This window comes from Pteropus vampyrus, unplaced genomic scaffold (assembly GCF_000151845.1).
Source record: "Pteropus vampyrus isolate Shadow unplaced genomic scaffold, Pvam_2.0 Scaffold19, whole genome shotgun sequence".
Classification (NCBI taxonomy): domain Eukaryota; kingdom Metazoa; phylum Chordata; class Mammalia; order Chiroptera; family Pteropodidae; genus Pteropus; species Pteropus vampyrus.
This window is the reverse complement of record NW_011888800.1, coordinates 2264317-2283291: the sequence shown is the minus strand read 5'-3', so window position 1 is coordinate 2283291 and position 18975 is coordinate 2264317. Positions and strand designations below refer to the sequence as shown.

Here is an 18975-nt window from a genome sequence, read left to right as displayed (position 1 = left end):
GTGTGTGTGTGTGTGTGTGTGTGTGTACATGTGTATCTAATACCTCATGAATTCATGATATTTTGAAATCAAATTCAGGACTATGTAAGAACTATAATAATTTCATATTCCATCTGTGCTTTATTTCACAATGAAAAATCTTGATTCTCAAGTATACATAATATGTTATTTATTAAAACATCTCATAATTACTAGGAACAAGAAGACCAAGTAGCTGGTCTACAATACATTCTTTCCAGTAACTGGGATAAATTTTCTGAAAAGAAAGAAAGAAGAACCCCTATATAATCTTATAAACATTAACTACAGACTTCTTGTCATACACAAACAAATGAAGTTACTAATGGTATTTACCATCTGAGAAGAGTCCTTATCTTTTGACTGTCCTTAGCAGCATGTAACTAGTTGCTATGATTGATTTTGGTAAACAAACCTGGAAATTTTAGGTTTGGGACATGGCTCCCTAGAACTTATCATGTAAGATATGTAACTATCTGAATACGAAATAGACATTTTTTATAACTGAGATATCTTATCTTCTGTATAAGAGATATAAACTACATGCATTGCTTAGAGACTTTACTTGTTAACCTGGGTCAGAGCTGATATAATATATCTAGAAAACACCTGGAGGGTGACACAGATGGTTTAGGTCCCCTCCCTGCTTCACCAGGGTCTTTGATTGCCTATATCTTTAAAATTATTAGTAAAGCTTGATACTAGATAAAGTGTCTCTAGTTTATATGAGTCTGATTTGATGATCCAATCTTTTGTTATTGTAAACAGGAGTAGTCAATGGGATTTTTTTTTCCCAGACCCATAGCTATAGAAGATACTTTTAGGCAAGAAAGAAGAGAGGGTAGAAAATCATCATGAGGACTCAGCTATTGTTCATAGCCCTGGTAATAATAACAGGATCCTTTAAAATAACCCCAAAAAAAAGAGATGATAGTTAGAGAAAATAAAAACAGGAGATGGTATTTATCCATCTCAGGAAAGCCTTCTTCTTCTTGAAAGTTATATTTGCTTACTAGAATCACCATACAGGTAGAGGGAGACCAAGGTCAGGTGACTACTGAATGCTAAGTATTCTGTTTACGAGTTAGAGCTCTTTATAAAAAATACCAGCAAAAGCCGAGGGAATAATTATTGTTGTGGATTATTATAATTAATGATCAGGGAGCCACATCACTGTTCTAGACATTGTTGAATGTAAAGGATTATTTAGGATGAGCAGATGAATGATATGAGAGTCTATTCTGTGTGCTTCTGAATAGTATGACAGCTAATCTGCTAGAGTGGGTTAAGACTGGAATTTGGCAGTCTTAACCTGAGAGGAGTAAGTGCCTCACTCCTTTCCCAAACTGCGAATGGAGTATTTCTTTTAAAGTAATCACAGAAATGGTCCAAGTGCAAGTAACTCTGTATAGGCTTTATGATGACCTGTGGAAGACATATAATTTGATGTCATGGGCACAAATGATGACATGATGGGAGTAGGTCACAAAACTTTTGCTTTTGGGAAGCTAAAAGAATATTCAGGGAGGCAGTAACAGATCTGCTGGTTTAGTTACCATGCATAGAGCTGCATGGTTGAAAAAGTTCTAAACCATCCAAAAGAAAGGCGGCACAAGAGAGAAAAATGAAAAGATGGAAATAGAACAGATAACTGGCTCAACTGGGTGAATTTGTTTAGATGGCTTCTTAAAAATGAGATGATAAAATAGGAAATTGATGGAATTTCCACTAAGGATTTAAATAAAACACTATTATGTTTTAGGAGATGGGAGAGGCATTCTGGCACCATCTTTAAAATGCTTCGGTAAATTCACTCTATCCTAATCTGGAAGAGTTCAGGCCAATTATGAGGACCATCATTTAGAATGGAAAATAATTAAACAGGGGAATGAATTTATTCTCTTAGTTAAGCTATAGACTCTGAGAAAAAAAAAACCAAAAAACTGAAAGGCCAGATCTCTTTGCCCAATTCCCAGAAAAGAATCTTAGGCCATATGCACCCATGGAGGTGGAATGCAGAACTTCTTAGAATTGTTAGATACTGGGCTAAATGAACAGCAATTCCTATTGAAGATAGGGATTGTATACTGAAAAGGTCAAAGGTAATACTTGTAGTGTATAGAGATGCTCTAGTGAAGAAAACCAAAGTAGGACTAAGGTTAAGAATTAAGGAGAGGGTGACATCATCATGCCAAGTGACAGGATCCCTTTGTCTCTCCCTTTCAATCTACAACTAGTGGGACATTTATGACCCAACAAAGTTTCCTCTGCTCAACACACTATGATGCCTGAGAGATCCAGAATGGGGGGGAATGACAGGGATGGTGCTTATGACTTTGGTTCCTCAAATGTCACAGCTAAGAACACAGCCCCAATGAGTGTAGTAGCAGTGAAGGAGATGGTATCCATGACTCCAGACCCTCTACGGCCCTAGCAAAGGAAAAGAAGAGCAACAGTGGTATCGGCTTCCTCCCCTGACTGCAGCAGTGCCCACAGCAGAGAGTCCCATAGCAGCAGCAGAGATAGTGCAAGTGATTACAACCTCTTGGACACAACAGTTCCAGCAGCCATAGAAAAACAGGTAGCACTAGCAGCCGTGCTAACAAACCCACCTCTTCCCCCACCTACCCCATGCCCTGCCATGACAGTGGTCCCCCAAGACCCAAGAGACTTGGACACATTGGGGTCACCCATTATCTCAGGGACCCTGGTGGTGACACTCATGACCATGGTGACACCCACCACTGTAAGGACAATGGTAGCAGTGAGACATTAGCACCCCCAGAGGCACAAGCAGCACAGTTAAGAGAAACCAAAAACTTGCACTACAGAGTCACCTACTAGAAAATGAAAGGTCTCTAATTACCAACCTGATAAATTATTAAGATCAAGTGATACCTAAATAAGAAGATATTTGCTACTTCAAACGAGCCAGCAGAGCGACCACCATTTAAGCACAATAAACAACCATGGTAACACAGTACCACAAAAAGAAAATGATAAATCTTCAGAAACCAAACTCAAAGCCATAGAAGATTCAGATCTAAATGATAGAGGATTCAAAATAGCTCTCATGAAGGAACTCATTGAGATAGAAGAAAACTCAAAGGCAGTTTGATGAGCTCAGGAATAAAATTAATGAACAGAAGGAGTACTTTACAAAAGAGATTGAAACTATGAGAAAGAACCAAACAGAAATTCTGGAGCTAAAGAACTGAATAAATGAGATGAAGAATGCATTGGAAATCACTGGAAATAGAGCAGACCATATGGAAGAAAAACTTCTTGAGCTGAAGATAGAAATCTAGAAATGATTCAGGTGGAAGAGGAGAGAGAACTAAGATTTTAAAAAATTAAAGAACTCTGTGAGAATTACTGTCTCCATTAGAAAAGGCAATGTAATAATAATAGGTATCTCAAAAGAAGAGAAGAAGGGAATAGAGCCAATTTAAAAAAATAATTAATGAGAGTTTTCCAAACTTAGAGAAGGAACTGGACATACAAGAGGCTAACAAAACAGCTGATTACCTCAACGCAAAAAGACTTTCTGCAAGACATGTTATATTATAGCTGTCAAAAGTTAATAATGAAGAAAGAATTCTCAAGGCAGCCAAGGAAAAAGACAGTAACCTACAAAGGAAACTCCATCAGGTTATTGTATTTAGCAGAAATTCTGCAAGCCAGGGGAGAGTGGAATGACATATTCAAAATCTTGAAAGATAGTAACCATCAGCCAAGAATACTGTATCCGACAAAGTTATCCCTTACATATTAACCAGAACTAAAAGGTTTCCCAGACAGATAAAAGCTGAGAGAATTTACCATCACAAAACCTGCATTACAAGAAATATTGAAAAGTGCTCTTCTGAAACAAAAAGACAAAAGTGTACAAACCTTTGAGTATGGTAACAAACAAACAAGCAGAAAATTGTAACTGTTCCAGAATGGGATGCTAAATATTTAATTATAACATGAAGGTTAAAAGGTAAAAAGCTTAAAAATAACTCTAACAGCTTCAATTTGGTAATGAACACAACATAAAAAGGAATAATATGTGACAACAAAAACATAAAGGAGAAGGATGAAAGGAACTGAACTTCTATAGGTAAAAGAAGACAAGATGCTATCACAAGAAAAAGTACTATTTTATCTATGATACATTTTATGCAACCTCATGGTAACCACAAAACAAAAATTCAGAACTGAGACACAGAATATAAAAGAAAACAAACAAACAAACAAAAAAAACAACAAAAAAAAAACAAGAAAACAGAGAAAAAAATCAAATTATAGAAGCCACCAAACTAAAGTAGCAGACAGAACACAAGGGAAGAGAAACAATGGACATCTATAGCAATGAGAAAATGAAAGATCAAATGGCAGTAGTAAGTCCTCATATATCAACAATCACCTTAAATATAAACAGACTGAATTCACCAATCAAAAGGCACAGAGTAGTGGGATGGATTTAAAAACAAGACCCATCTATATGCTGCCTTCAAGAGACCTATTTTAGCTCCAGTGACAAACATAGATTCAAAGTAAAGGAATGGAAGATGATACTCTGAACAAATAGTATAAAAAAGTTGTAGCCATACTTATATATATCATACAAAGTATACTTTAAGACAAAAAAGTAACAAGAGACAAAGAAAAACATAATAATAAATAGGACAATCCATCAAGAAGACATTTCATTTATTAACATATGTGTACCCAACTTAGAAGCACCAAAATATAGTAAGCAATTATTAACAGACTAAAGGGAGAAATAGCAACACAATAAAAGAAGACTTCAGCACCCCACTGAGAACAATGGATAGATCATTCAGATAGAAATTCATCAAGGAAACATTTGCTTTAAATGACGCATTAGACTACATGGACTTACATATTTTCAAAACTTCCCATTCCAAAGTGACAGAATACATATTTTTCTTAAGTGCACATGGAACATTCTCAAGGATAAACCATATGTTGGGACACAAAAGAAGCCTCACATTTAGGAAGATTAAATCATATCAAATATCTTTTCTGAACACAGTGATATGAAACTAGAAATTAACTATAAGAAGAAAGCTGGGAAAAGCACAAATATGTGGAGATTAAACAACATGCTACCGAACAGCTATTGGGTCAATGAAAAAATAAAAGAAGTTAAAAGATGCATGGAGATAAATTCAAATGAAAATATTACATGCCAAAATTTTGGGATGCAGCAAAAGCGATCCTGAGAGGAAATTTTATAACAGTACAGCCCTACCTCAAGAAGCAAGAAAAATCTCAAATAAATAATCTAACATTACACCTTAAGGAACTAGAAAAAGAATAAACAAATTCCAATGTCAGTAGAAGGAAGGAAATAATAAAAATCAGAGTGGATTTAAGTGAAATAGAGACAAAAAAGACAAGAGAGAATATTAACAAAACAAAGCTGATTCTTTGAATATACAAATAAAGTTGACAAACCCCTAACCAGACTCACAAAGGAAAGAAAAAAGAAGACTCAAATAAAATAAGAAATCCAAGAGAAGTTAAAGCTAATACCATAGAAATACAAAGGATCATAAAGGAATACTATGTAATGGACAACCTAGGAGAAATGCACAAACTCTTAACAATTATACAACCTTCCTAGACTGAATCATGAAAAAATAGAAAGCCTAAAAGACCAATCACTAGTAAGGAAATAGAAATAATAATCACTCCCCCCCCAACCCCCGCCCCAAAGAAAGTCCAGGTCCAGATGCCTTCCCTGGTGAATTCTATTGAACATTCAAAGAAGATTTGATACCTATCTTTCTCAAACTCTTCTGAAAAAAATTGAAGAGGAGACATTACCCTGATACCAAAATAAGGCCAGGACAACACACAAGGTGGGAATGTAAATTTGTTCAGCTGCTGTGAAAAGCAGGTTCCTCAAAATTTTAAGAATAGAACTACCCTATGATCCAGTACTTTTCTGGGTATTTATTTAAAGAATACAAAAACAGGAATTCAAAAGATATATGTTCCAGCAACATTATTTACAATAGCCAAAATATGGAAACAACCTAAGTGTTGTTCATCAGTGGATGACTGGGTAAAGTAGTGTGTGTGTGTGTGTGTGTGTGTGTGTGTGTGTGTGTGTGTGTGTGTTTGTGTGTGTGTGTGTGTAAAATAGAATAATAGTATTGTGCCATAAAAAAGACGAAATACTGTCATTTGTTACAACATGGATGGGCCTAGAGGGGATTATGCTAAGTGAAATAAGCTAAAAGGAAAATGACAAAAACTTCATGATTTTACGCATGTGGAATATAAAACAAAAAGGTAACAAGCAAAACAAAACAAAAACAAACTCATAGATACAGAAAACAGACTGGTGGTTACCAGAAAGTGAGGGAGATGAGAGAAAGGGAAAATGGATAAAGAGGGTCAAATATATGGTAACAGATGGAAACTAGATGTTGGTGGAGAGTACACAATAGAGCATACAGATATCCAATTATAATGTTGTATACCTGAAATTTATATAATGTTATAACTAATGTTATAACTAAATAAATATTACAAACGATATCTTGCTACGATTCTGTATAAGTATAATGGAAAACAGATTTCTACTGCCTACCAAAGCTTGATTTAGTTCTTCAAATACAGAAATGTTAATGTAAATAGAATTTATTTAAGGAAATTGGAACACCACCCTTGAGAGAGATGGATATGGGAGAGATATAATGAATTGAAATTACCGATAACTCCTGTCTGGAATTATGCAAAGTACATTTATGGAAAACCTATGACACTAGGCAGAGCTATTTGGTATAATATACCAGTTGACACTCTCAGGGGACTTACATTATTTTAGTGTGCAAACCATTTTCCTAAATTACACTAATATCACTAATGTACCGGGTAATAACCATGTTCTAGCTTGATTACTATTGCCTCTGCTGTGCCAGTTGTTGATGCTGGTTTTGGGATACTACATCAAACCAAAACGTTCCTGAAAGCTCAAGATGATGAAAAGGACTTTCTAGTCCCAATGGAGACACTAGAGGGAGCTCTATTCCAGTAGACTGGCTGCATCTAGAAATGGCCCTGGAGGGACAACAGAGCTTTAAATGACTAGACTAACAGAGTATTTTTTTAATGGAACATCATATCAATCATGAGTGAAGGAAGAGAGCCTATATCTTTACCTGGGAAATACTATTGAATATTTTAATAACTATGAAAGTTGTTGCTTTTAAAGATCAATGGCCAGGAGTATCAGAAACCAAGCTAAGGATGCCAATTTATGGCAGTACTAGTTAGCCTAGATTATGGTAGGACATTACTTGACAGGGAGGCGTTATATTTGTTTTCTAATGGCTCAAGTACCAGATATAAAGGGGATTTATCTTTCCCATGGTACTTTCTCATTGGTTGAGATTAGACAAATAAAAGAACAACACCGTGTTATCCTGAAGAGAACATGTTGCATAATGACATCTGGAAGCAATGACTGTTAAAAACTATACTGTGATATCTACGATAAAGTTATGTCCCCAAACCAGATGGAATCCAGAATTTATTGAACAGTTTCTAATCACTACCCCAGTCACTATGAATGTGAATGTGCAATGAGAAAAGTTGTTTTTGTTGGGCCAGAAATTGAGAATGGTACTATAATTCTAATTGACCTTATATGCTAACCTGAGCCAGAGTATACCAGTGTGACAAGAAGGGACCTAGAAAACTGTTCTGATGGTCCTGGATCTCTCCCTGATTTGCTGTGCTGTTTGATTACTTCTGTCCTTTAAATTACCAGTAAAGATTGATACTGGATAAGGTCTCAGATTTGTGAGTATGATTTGACAATCCAGTCTTCTGGTTTAATTCAATTTCTCATTTGTTTTGTACATTGCATATGTGGGGTTGTAAAGAAAATATGTCTATTTCTACACACTTAAGCCTTTCCGAGCAAATTTTACAGAAACTTAGGACATAGGCTAATAAACAAGCTTGAGAATTTAATGTATGACTGGATAGACAATGAGAACTCTGGAGAGATTTACTTCTCTGGAGCCTAGGGGACAAGGAGACCAGGACCTTGGAGACATCTCCTGGGTTGTAACACTGGAGACACTAGTTCTCTTTCCCCCTCTAAGAGATTTTTTTACATTTATAAGTGTGAAGATACAAGTTCTTCTCTTTACTTTTCCAAGGAAATTCAGGGGAGGGAGAACAACTGCCTTTTCTTTTCCTAAGTAAACATTCAGATTTATTTTTTTGGGGCTCCTTACCTACAGTAGATACAATTACTTGAAAGATCGTATCTCGTTCTCATCACCTCGTTCTTGGGGTAAGAGCTGGGTCAGAGAAGAGCCAGAATGGAATTATCTACTTACTGTATGTAAGTAGTAATAGTAATGTATTCTACTCCAGAAAACTTATGTTGGCGTTAAGCATATCAATAAATATAGATAGTAAAATTTTAAAAATATATGAAACAGTCTCAGAATAACAATGCTAATACCACCACTACCACCAATATAATTGTTGAGAACAGTTAAAATTAATTTTTTACATATGCTTTCTCAAATTTTCCCCTCCCATTTTTAAGAGCTCTATCTCTGCTTTGTCTGAGTATGTAACTATTATACATGGTATACTATTTGTTAAGGTTTTTTGTGTTATAATTAACATACCATGCAATTCACCTATGTAAACTGTAAATTCACAAGGTTGTGCAATCATCACAATTGAATTTTAGAACATCTTTGTACCCCCAGAAAGAAACCTGTACCCATTAACAGTCATTCCCCATTTTCCCCCAATCTTCTTCTCCTACCTCTAGCCCTCTGCATCTTTTTATCTTTATAAATTTGCCTGTTCTGGAAGTTTCATATGAATGGAATCCTACAATGTGTGGTCTTCTGTGACTGGCTTTTTTCACTTGGAATAATGTTTTTAAGTTTCATCTATATTATAACTTGGGTCAGTATTTGATTTCTTTTTATTGCCATATGATAATCCATGATGTATTGTCCTTTTTATGTATTGCTTGATTTTGTTTGCTAGTACTCTGCTAGTACAGGGATTGATCTATAATTTTCTTTCCTAGTAGTGACAGGTATGGGTAATAGGTTACCCTGGCCTCATAAAGCTTTGGAGCATTTCTTCTTTTTCTGTTGTCTGAAAGATTTTCTCAAAGATAGCATTCATTCTTCAGTGTTTTGAAGTACTTATTGCTCTGCCATCTGAACATGGATTTTTCCTTCGTGGGAAGTTTTCAACTAGAAATTCAATTGCTTTGTTAGTTTAAGGCTATTCAGATTTTCATTTCTTACTTCAATTAAATTTGTGTTTTTCTCTGAATTTGTCCATTTCTTCTAAATTTTGAATACTATAAAGTAGTTCTTAATGTCTTCTTATTGTCTTTTTATCGTCTGTAGAATTGGTAGTGATGTCATTGTTACCATTAAGGCCTGTAGGAGATTGGTGTCACTCCAACGGTAGTGGGAAGGGAGAGGGATATCTTTGGTGCAGAAGTGTAGTTAGCATTTTTCCTCGGTTCTTCCTCATTGACGTAGTGAAGAATCACAGGTCAGTGAGATTTAGAAAAGATTTATTAAAAGTATATTTTAGAAAGATAAAGAAGGCCCCAAAAAGAAGACCCAGAAGTAGGAATGTCTGCCTTATATTTTGACCATGATGGGGTGGTTCCAAAGGCATTCCTAGGTGATTGGCAAGTGAGGTCATTTTGATTGACACCTGGCTGCTATATAACTCTTTGCCTAGTGCACATATGTTTACCCAGAATAGTCTGTTATAATTAGATTCATGAAGTTCCAGGCATAAACATAGTATTATAATGAAGCTTAAACTGTAGGTAAATTAAGGTAGTACTTTCTACGCAGGTGTCTATAGCCAGATTAGGCCAGCTAAGGCTATGACCCTCCTGTTCTTTGTCTCTGGGGATGCAAGAGGGATTCTCTAACTACCAATAGGGTGTTCTTTGGGCAGTCTCTGGGCTGGGCCCCTCTTCCTTTGTTCCCCCTGTCGCTCATGTCTGACTGACTACCTAACATCATCTTTTTCATTCCAGTTGATGATTATTTTATTACTTGCCTTTATTTGTCTATAGTCTTATTGATTTTAATCTTTGGATTTTGTTGATTTTCTATATGATATGCTGTTTTTTTATTTCATTAATTTCTGCAGCTATCATTATTATTCTTTCCTTTATATTTTCTCTTTTAGAAAAACTCGGTTTGGTCTTTCTGAATTAGGAAAAAAACAGTTCTTTCCTACTTCATTTCTTTCCTGTGTGTCTTCTTTACTCTTCATACGAAACATTTCACATCTGGTTACCAGATGTGTAGAGGTTTTTCCCAACACTAAACAATTCATGACACAAGCTGGGTGTCCTATAATTCAACTCAATTATGATACTGTCTACCTGCAGAGAGCATTAAATTCAGGTAAAGGTCTCAGTCCCACAAAACTACCCTCTACTTCAGAAGCCAGTAATAAGCCCAGGTTAACACCTGTGCTTCTGACCAACCAGTTATAGACTGGAGATTCCAAGGATGCGCTCCCCTTCCCACCATTCCCTCACTCTCCCCTCCCCTTAGACTTCAGATGCCAGTTACCTGTACTTCTAACTGACTGACTATAAATCAGAGGTTCTCAGGACCACCCCACCCCCCTTGTCACCTCCCTTTGGATTCAATTAATTACCAAGAATGAGTCACAGAATTCAGGGAAATGTTTACTTACATTTACCAGTTTATTATAAAAGAATATGATAAAAGATACAGATAAACATCACAAAATTGGTTCTCTTGGAAACCAACCCCCATCCTTAGGCTGGGTCCAAAAGTCACCTCATTAACATAACAAAGGACACCTTTATAGCTCTCATCACTTCGGTAAGTTGTCAGAAATGGACAAAGATCATGTATTTCTTGTTATAAATCGTTATATCACAATGCCTCACATCATAATGCTCATTTTTATTTTATTCCATTGTTTTGGAGATTTGTTTCCCTAATTCTTGTAGCATAAGTGTTGTTTTACAAAGATGTGCCATGTTAATCTGGGCTTTTATAGCCTATGACATATTGCTGTGACATGTTTATGCATCTTAGTTTAAGGAACACCTTTTTATTTTATTATGGTTTAACTTGATCTTTAAGAAAGACTACTACTCAAAATCTAAAGATGTCATTTCAGTGCCTGATTTTATCGCTTCATAGTCTTGTAACCTAGAGAATTTACCTAGCCCTGGAACCTCCATTTTCACAGCCTTCATTTTCTTTCTTTCTTTCTTTTTTTTTTTTTTTTTTTTAACGCCTACAGCACCTGGTCTTCCTAGGTGGTCTCCCATCCAAGTACTAACCAGGCCTGACCCTACTTAGCTTCTGAGATCAGACAAGATCGGGCACGTTCAGGGTGGCATGACAGTAGACTTCACAGCCTTCATTTTCTTAAATAATATTTTAGTATGTTTTCTACTAAACATTTGCTACTAAAATGGAACCGTATCCGGAAGTGTTTTGAACAGTTTAACATGTTACAGACATTATTATTACTGCTAGATAGGTATAGGGATAATTATGAGCAACTTTTAATATGCTGTAATATATGTGAACAAGTAAATTTAGTGGTAAGCTTTTCTCATAGATTTCGTTTGCTGTTTCACTTTCCTGTTTGGCAAAAAAAAAAAAAAAACTTTAATGTTGTATAACTGTGCTGCAGCATAAATCCAATACACCTCTCTTTCTCGTCTTCACCTCTGAAAATCACTGGAAGTTTCCTATACAACAGATGGAAGACAATTAAGCTTGTGGTTTTCAGTGGAACTGGAGCTAGGAGATGTATTTTTCTTTTTTTTGACAGGTTCAAAAAAGTCGATGTCTAAACTGTAGTTAAATCTTGGAGCTTTTTGGCTCCCTGTGCTGTACTTGTTAATCTCACATTTTTATTTCTTTAGTTAAAGATACTTCAGATCATATATAGTTATATTTTGGGAAACTGAAGCAGTATCGCAATTTCTAAATTACAGTGTTTTTAAATGACCCCAAAATGTTTAATTTGAAAGATATAGGAAATTAATTCATAGTTGACATTGATGATGGCTTACACTAATTTTTCTAGAAGAAATCGTTTCTGTTAAGCAGTTAAAAACATAATTATAATGGTTATTGCACAAAGTCCAGGTTTAAAAGGGCTTAAAGAGCAAATATTACAAATAGTTTCTGATAGTAATTAGATTGGAAATCACTGATTTTACTTCATTTTATTTTATTTTTTTTTGGCTACTGGATAAAGAAAGATCATGTAAGAATAAATTTTTCACCTGCCTCAGGTAGCAGTAATTAGATGTAAGCAAATTTAATGGAGCCTGGGTGTTCTGGGGCCATTCAGCTGTGCTTCAATAATTGCATTTTTTTTTTTAAGTAAAAGTTGTTTAACATATCAAGTGGCAAAAAGTTGAAGTACAGGATACATGTTTATCTTTTTGTTAAATACCTATATGCACTTTATAAACCAAGCAGTGTTGAATGCCTCAATAAATAGACTCCAGTCAGAAGTGAATGCAGCTGATGGCATGCAATTATTATATCGGTGTCTGTAATTCATTAGTATTAGCATGACTTCAAACTGCTTCCATCCTTTGTTCACTTTTATTCTATTTCCTTTCACTGGAAAAGTTCAACGTATATTTAAACAAGTAGGTATTATATTGTGGTAATTCCTTTTTCATTTTAATCTTTACAAATTAACAAGGTTGACGTTATTCCTAGACCCAGATCCACATTAACAAAATAATCTTTTTCTCTAAATGTATCTCTTCCCACCCCCCACAGACCGGGTTTAGTTCTTCTGTTCACAATCTCCTAGGATCTCTTTCAGTCACTGTTTTGATTTTGCCACTCCTAACTCTTTAAAAACCACACATCAATATATACTTAAGATAAAATAATATTATCAAGCTATTGTCCATTTTAAGGATAGATTTTTTTCATTACAGATATTCGTTTCATATTGAATTCTATTGACACTTAAAATGTGATTTAATTTACTTATAGTTTTTCAAAGACATATATCCTGTGTAAAAACAGATTTTGTGTATGTAAGAGTGTGTGTATGTAATGTAAGATAAAGTCTACAGAAATGGAATTCATAAAAAGAAACCTAAAAATAAAAATAACAATGGATTAGCAGCAGATATCTCTAGAAGGTGTTAATGTGAAAAATTTAAATTTTTTTATGTTTTCTGTATTTCCTACAATGAATAGAAATTGCTTTTTTAAGCAGGGGGAAAGAGTGCATGAAAATGGGGTACAAAAAGCTATAATTCACTGAGTACAGAGTGACCAGAACAATGAAAGGACAAGCAGTCGTGCTCTAGGAGGGCTATTTAAAGGAATGATGTGTTTACCCTGAAGTAAATGCAGCCAGTTACTGGGCCAAAGAGAACAAGATTTTTTATAGCAGTCCATAGCATTTGAAAGTCTGCTGGTACTTTCTTTGGCTTCAGAGGACAATTCTAAAAGCAAGTAGAAGTTATATAGTAAAACAGGTCTTGGTTTGGTGGTGGAACTATCTAACGTTTGGAGCTCCCAAATAGAGGCATAGGAAGTTGTCCCAGGCCCTTGTGTGGATTTCTTCAAGCATCTCTGCATGGTCCTTGCTCTTTCCCAGGTAATACTACTCCTTCATGAAGAGACAGAAGAGATAATCAGAGGTTATAGAACTGGACTAGCTAAGGTTGCTTTTGAAGAGAAATTCCATCTTCCCCTAATGGCTTCTGGCTCCACTCTTGAAGAATGGAGTTTTGCCACTATTGGATAATTTCAGAACAATATGCCACTGGCTCTGCAGGCAGTTCTATTGAGAGAATTTTAGAAATGGCTTGATTAAGAGCAGACATATACTTTCTATTGGAATGAGTACATAGTGTCCAAAGGTGACCATTTTAAAGGCAACAGCCCTCATTTTAACACATAAAAACCAGTCTCATTACTTTATTACTTGTTAATTTTCTTTAAAATCTGATACATAGAGCACAATGATGAGAAGCTTAAACTCAATTATGGCTTTCAGATGCTGTTTGATTTGTAAAAATTTTGTTCCATGCTTATGTCGCCATTGCCTGCCAGTCTTATTTTCTTCTTGATTTGGGAGCACACCTTTCCTCCCTAATGTTACTCTGCTTCTTGTCTGTTGAAATTTGTGTGTGTGTATGTGTATGTGTTGGGGCGGGGGCGGGGAGTTGTTTGTTTTTTAAACTTGAAAGTGATCTATACTTCTGGAAGAGGTAACCCATTGTTGAGGAAGAAAAGAGAAACTGTCTCTGAAACTTCGTTTTCATTACTTAGCAAGTTTTACAATTAATGACAGAAGTTTCTCTTGTGGCCTCTCCTCCCAAAGACTGTGCTTATTTATTTTCCCCAATAGTCTCATGTGACCTTGTTAAAAGCTTCATTTACTGGTTTACTTCTATCTAGTATTTTATTGACATTTCCAGATAAGTTTAATGGGATGGAGAGAAACAGCGTTCTCTTTATAGACTCAGTGGGTGATTTGACCTTAGCAGGTTAACCTTATCCTGATGTTGAAGGAAGCTATTCTTAATTAGACTGTATCAGTTTCTCCATTATCACCAAGAGAGCCACTAGTCTGTAATTCTCTTAATCTTAATTTGATTGTTTTTTTTTCCTTCAGAAAAGATAAAACATTAGCAAAATTGCGATATTTGGAAACAGTTTATGGTTTTCTGGATACATTGCATGTCCTCCTCTGTAACTCAGCCATTTCACACTTTATTTCCTTCAGAAACTCTCAGTTGAATACCATCTGGTCATGGTGATTTATTGCTGTGGAACTTCTCAAGTTGCTCTATTATTTCCTCCTAGGAGATTGCTCTCTGCTACTGCCCCACTGATTTTCTCAGAAAGTGCCCTTGGAATAGTCGTTTCCCCAGTATCCTGTACAGCAAAGGGCAATGCCAAATAAAACTGAGTTAAACTTCGCTGCTGCTTCTCATCATATAACTTGCTGTCCCCATTGCAAGTCCTCGGTGATGGGGAAAAACTCAGCAGTTAGTCCAGCCACTCATATTGACTGTTTAGTTCTCATGATACCTTTTGTCTTTTTAAATTTTTTCAGATTCATCCTTTTTTTGACAATGTACTTTTTGGTATTTAATTCAGAAAAAAATGTTACGTGTTTAAAAATGTTCTAAATAATTTCAATGTGTTCATAAATGTCTATATGGAATTGTTTCCAGTTTAAAAAAAAAAATAACTATCCACAGATTTTTCTTTTGACCTTTCAAATAATGGCACAGTACATATATCTCTCATAGCCATTGTCCTTATCTGCCTTCCAAGCAGCCTGGATAGTTTTTAAACTCTCTACTTGCCTCTTGGAGGGCTGCTAACCGTTTTTGTTTTCAGATTTTTAACATAAATTTTTTAAAGTCTCACCCTCTGGGTTAACATTAAGAGATGCCCATACTAATTAGAACACAAATTTTAATTATGCAGCCTCCCCAATTTGCTGAATTCTACTACACATGCTCACCTGTGGTAATTCCTATATGTTGCATTAATCTGTTTCCTCTTTTATAACTGCCCAAATGAACCAAGATAAGGAATATTAATTATTGCTTCTACACGCTGTGCTCTGCTGTCATTCATTTGGATAATAATGGACATAATTAGTATTATTCATTGCAATAGCCTTCCTAGAAAAGAATGTTGAACAGTAAAGGTTAAAAGTAATTTGCATTATTCTTTTATCTTTTATGGTTAACGTAACATTTTTTTTTACACCTGAACTTTGTTCAAGTAATTATTTTGTTTTAAAAAAAGGTTACTTAACATGTATTCAAGTATAGTTAATTGCTATGAGAAATATATTTTTACCTTTATACAAAGTACTTTAGCACAGAATTTTTAAACTTATAACTCAAGTATTGTAACATCAAATATTGACACTTTTAACAGTTCCCAGATGTGTTGTAAATTATCTATCTTAAATTGAAAGGGCGAAAATCAAGGATTAAATACCAAATTCTGAGCGTATGTGATATAATCTTTTCTTAAGATATAAATACAAGTACTAGTAGTCCCACAGCCACCCATCTGTAAGTAGAGTGCCTTTTGCTCAGTCTGTAAAGGAGAGTAACAGATTATAAGAGCAGAGGAAATAAATGCTGACTTTTTTTTTATTTTATTGCTAACACATCTTTTCCTTTATTAGATAAGGCAGGCTGTTCTAAAAATAAGTTATGCCTATAACTATTTGGTGCTGGTATAGATATGGTCTTTGAAATTTTGAATAGATTAAGATTCTGTGTATCCCAAAGCTACTTTGTGTGTGTGAGTGCGTGCGTGTGTGCATACGTGTGCGTGCATAATATTATATATTGCCTTCCAAGAAGTATGTACTATAATTCTAAAACCTGTCTTTTACCTTCCTATCAACTAAATAGCTCTAATTTTCTCTGTTCTTTAAAAATCAAAAATATGCAAAATACACAAAAATTCACAAATAAATAAGATCTTATTTTAACATATAATATTATAAAAGTTAGCCATCTATAATAACATATGGCTGTATCAGAGAGCTTACACTAAAACAACTTTCCTAATAACGTATAACAACTGAAAACTCCTAGAAAGGTAAGTCAATGAGCCTTTTTCTATTTGTCTATTATGTAGTAAGACTACATAATAACTATATTGTCCAAATAAATATTTGTGTGTAGTGCCTTAATACCAATATAATTTTATATTTGCAGCGGTTAGAAGGTAGGACTATCCTATCCTAGCTGAAGGCTAACATCTATATATTAAAACTGCTTAGAGCAAGGATATGATAGAGTTTGTAGGGCTTGTCCTCTAATGAATTATCTTTCAGATAGCTACTGTTGTATTGGTTGATATCTCAAATTTGTATAAGTGTATATAGGTCACAGTCACTATAAACTTAAGAACCAAGGTAGGTATTACATCTCACAATGCAAGATCTACATACGGTCTGGGTTATAATCAGAATTCTCCAGGATTTCCCTTACTTCTTTTCCTAGAAACTTAGTCTTTCAATGGAAAAGTCTTAAGACAACCTTTCTTCTGAATTTGATTTTATCTTCCCTCAAGCAGAATTTAGTTCAAGTTCTAGATAGTTTCAGTCCTGATATTTTCTTTTTCCTTTATTCAGCAATCATTTCAGTGGAGTTTGGAATGGAGAGGGCAAATGTATTAGTCAGGGTTCCCTGGAGAAAGAGAACCAATAGGATATAAAAAGAGATGTATTGTGAGGAATTGGCTTGCCTTATTATGGAGGCTGAAGAGTCTCACCATCTGCTGTTTGCAACTTGGAGATCCAGGAAAGCCAGCGGTATAATTTAGTCCAAGTTCGAAGGCTCAAGAAGCAGAACAGCAAATGATGTAAATCCCAGTCTGAAGGTAGGAGAAGATGAGGTGAGGTGTCCCAGTTCAAGCACTGGAGCAGAAAGAAGGAGGTGGATTCCTTCTTCTTTTGCCCCTTGTTCTCTTCAGGCCCTTAAGGGATTGGATGATGCTCACCCACATTGTAGAAGGCAGTCTACTTCACTGAGACCACCAATTCAAATGCCAGTCTCATCCCGAAACACCCTAAACAGTGTTTAATCTAGGCTCTTCATGGCCCACTCAAGTTGACACATAAAATTAACCATCACAGGAAGAAAAAGAAAGAATTAGATGCCAGTGCTCATATAACCATCTTGCCCGGAAGTATGATTGAAGAATTTTAAAAATAAAAATGACTAGATTAGATTTGCATTTTGGACAGCTCTCTAACTACAGTGTCCATTAAAGTTGGATATTCATCAGAGCTGTTTCCTATATTTTCTCTTCTCACTTTACATAGTTTCATCTCGTTGAATAATTTCATCTCGTTGCTTCTATTTCTTTATTAGTATTTCCAGCCCAAACCTCTATACTGGGCTCTAACTTCATATACCTACTTGCCAATTAGATACCTCTTCTCGGGTAATTCACTGGCACCTCAAACACATGTCTAAAGCTGGATTTACCCTTTATTTTTCTTCCTAAGCTTTCTTCTGTTCTGCTTTATCTACATGCAAAGTAAATGGTGTTTGGTGTCACCACCTTTTAATTTGATCAAAGTCAGAAACCTGAGAATCATCCTTGCCTTTTATCTTTCCTCTATTCTCCATGCCCAGATCATCAGCAAGTACTATATACCCTACCTACTATATGTTGCTCTCAAATATATTCCCTTCCTTCCATACCTATTGCCTTGTCTGGTACATCCCTCTCTTACTAACCTTTGCAGCAGCCCCTTTATTTGCCTTCTTTACTCCAGTCTCGCTTCCTACCAAGGAATTAGACTGATGCTAGAGTGATCTTTCTAAAAGTCAAATTAGATTGTGTCATTCCTCTGCTTAGAATTTCTCTGTCTTCTCTGTGAACTTACATTCAAGTATAAACTCTTGAAAATGAAACACAAGGTTCTTTAGGATTTGGCTTTGTCTGCTTTTTTAACCTCAACTTTCACCCCTTCAAATACTGCCTACTGATATCATGGTTCTTTCAGTTTTCAGTACTCATCATCTTGAAAACGTACGTGAAAAATTAGGAAGATATTTCTAAAATAATTTCAAATTCCCCTTTTAAAAAATCTCTTTGAAACACATCTTTTACTTTTTATTCATTTTTTAAATGTTAAAACTATACAGTATTTTTTAAAGTTAAAAAAAAAAAAGTACCAATAAGGCTATCACCAGCAAGTATTGATTATCATTAACTACATAATTATACTTAATATGATTTATTGGTCAGTCATTTCATAGGTGCCATGGATTTTAAAAGTGAATTCATAAAGTACCTGTTTCCTTTATTAATTACACTGAAGTAAAATACCAGTTCATAGATTTCAGAAACCAGTTAAATGCTAAGATAAGGA

At 35.1% G+C, this 18975-nt stretch overlaps 1 protein-coding gene and 1 pseudogene across 2 annotated transcripts in view; one reads left to right on the top strand and one right to left on the bottom strand.

Moving 5' to 3' along the window:
• The window catches only part of DPH6 (diphthamine biosynthesis 6), a 140150-nt gene that overhangs the window by 85271 nt on the left and 35904 nt on the right, over positions 1-18975 (top strand). The gene's annotated exons all lie outside the window — the stretch shown is intronic.
• Positions 11341-11459, bottom strand: LOC111736331 (annotated as a pseudogene).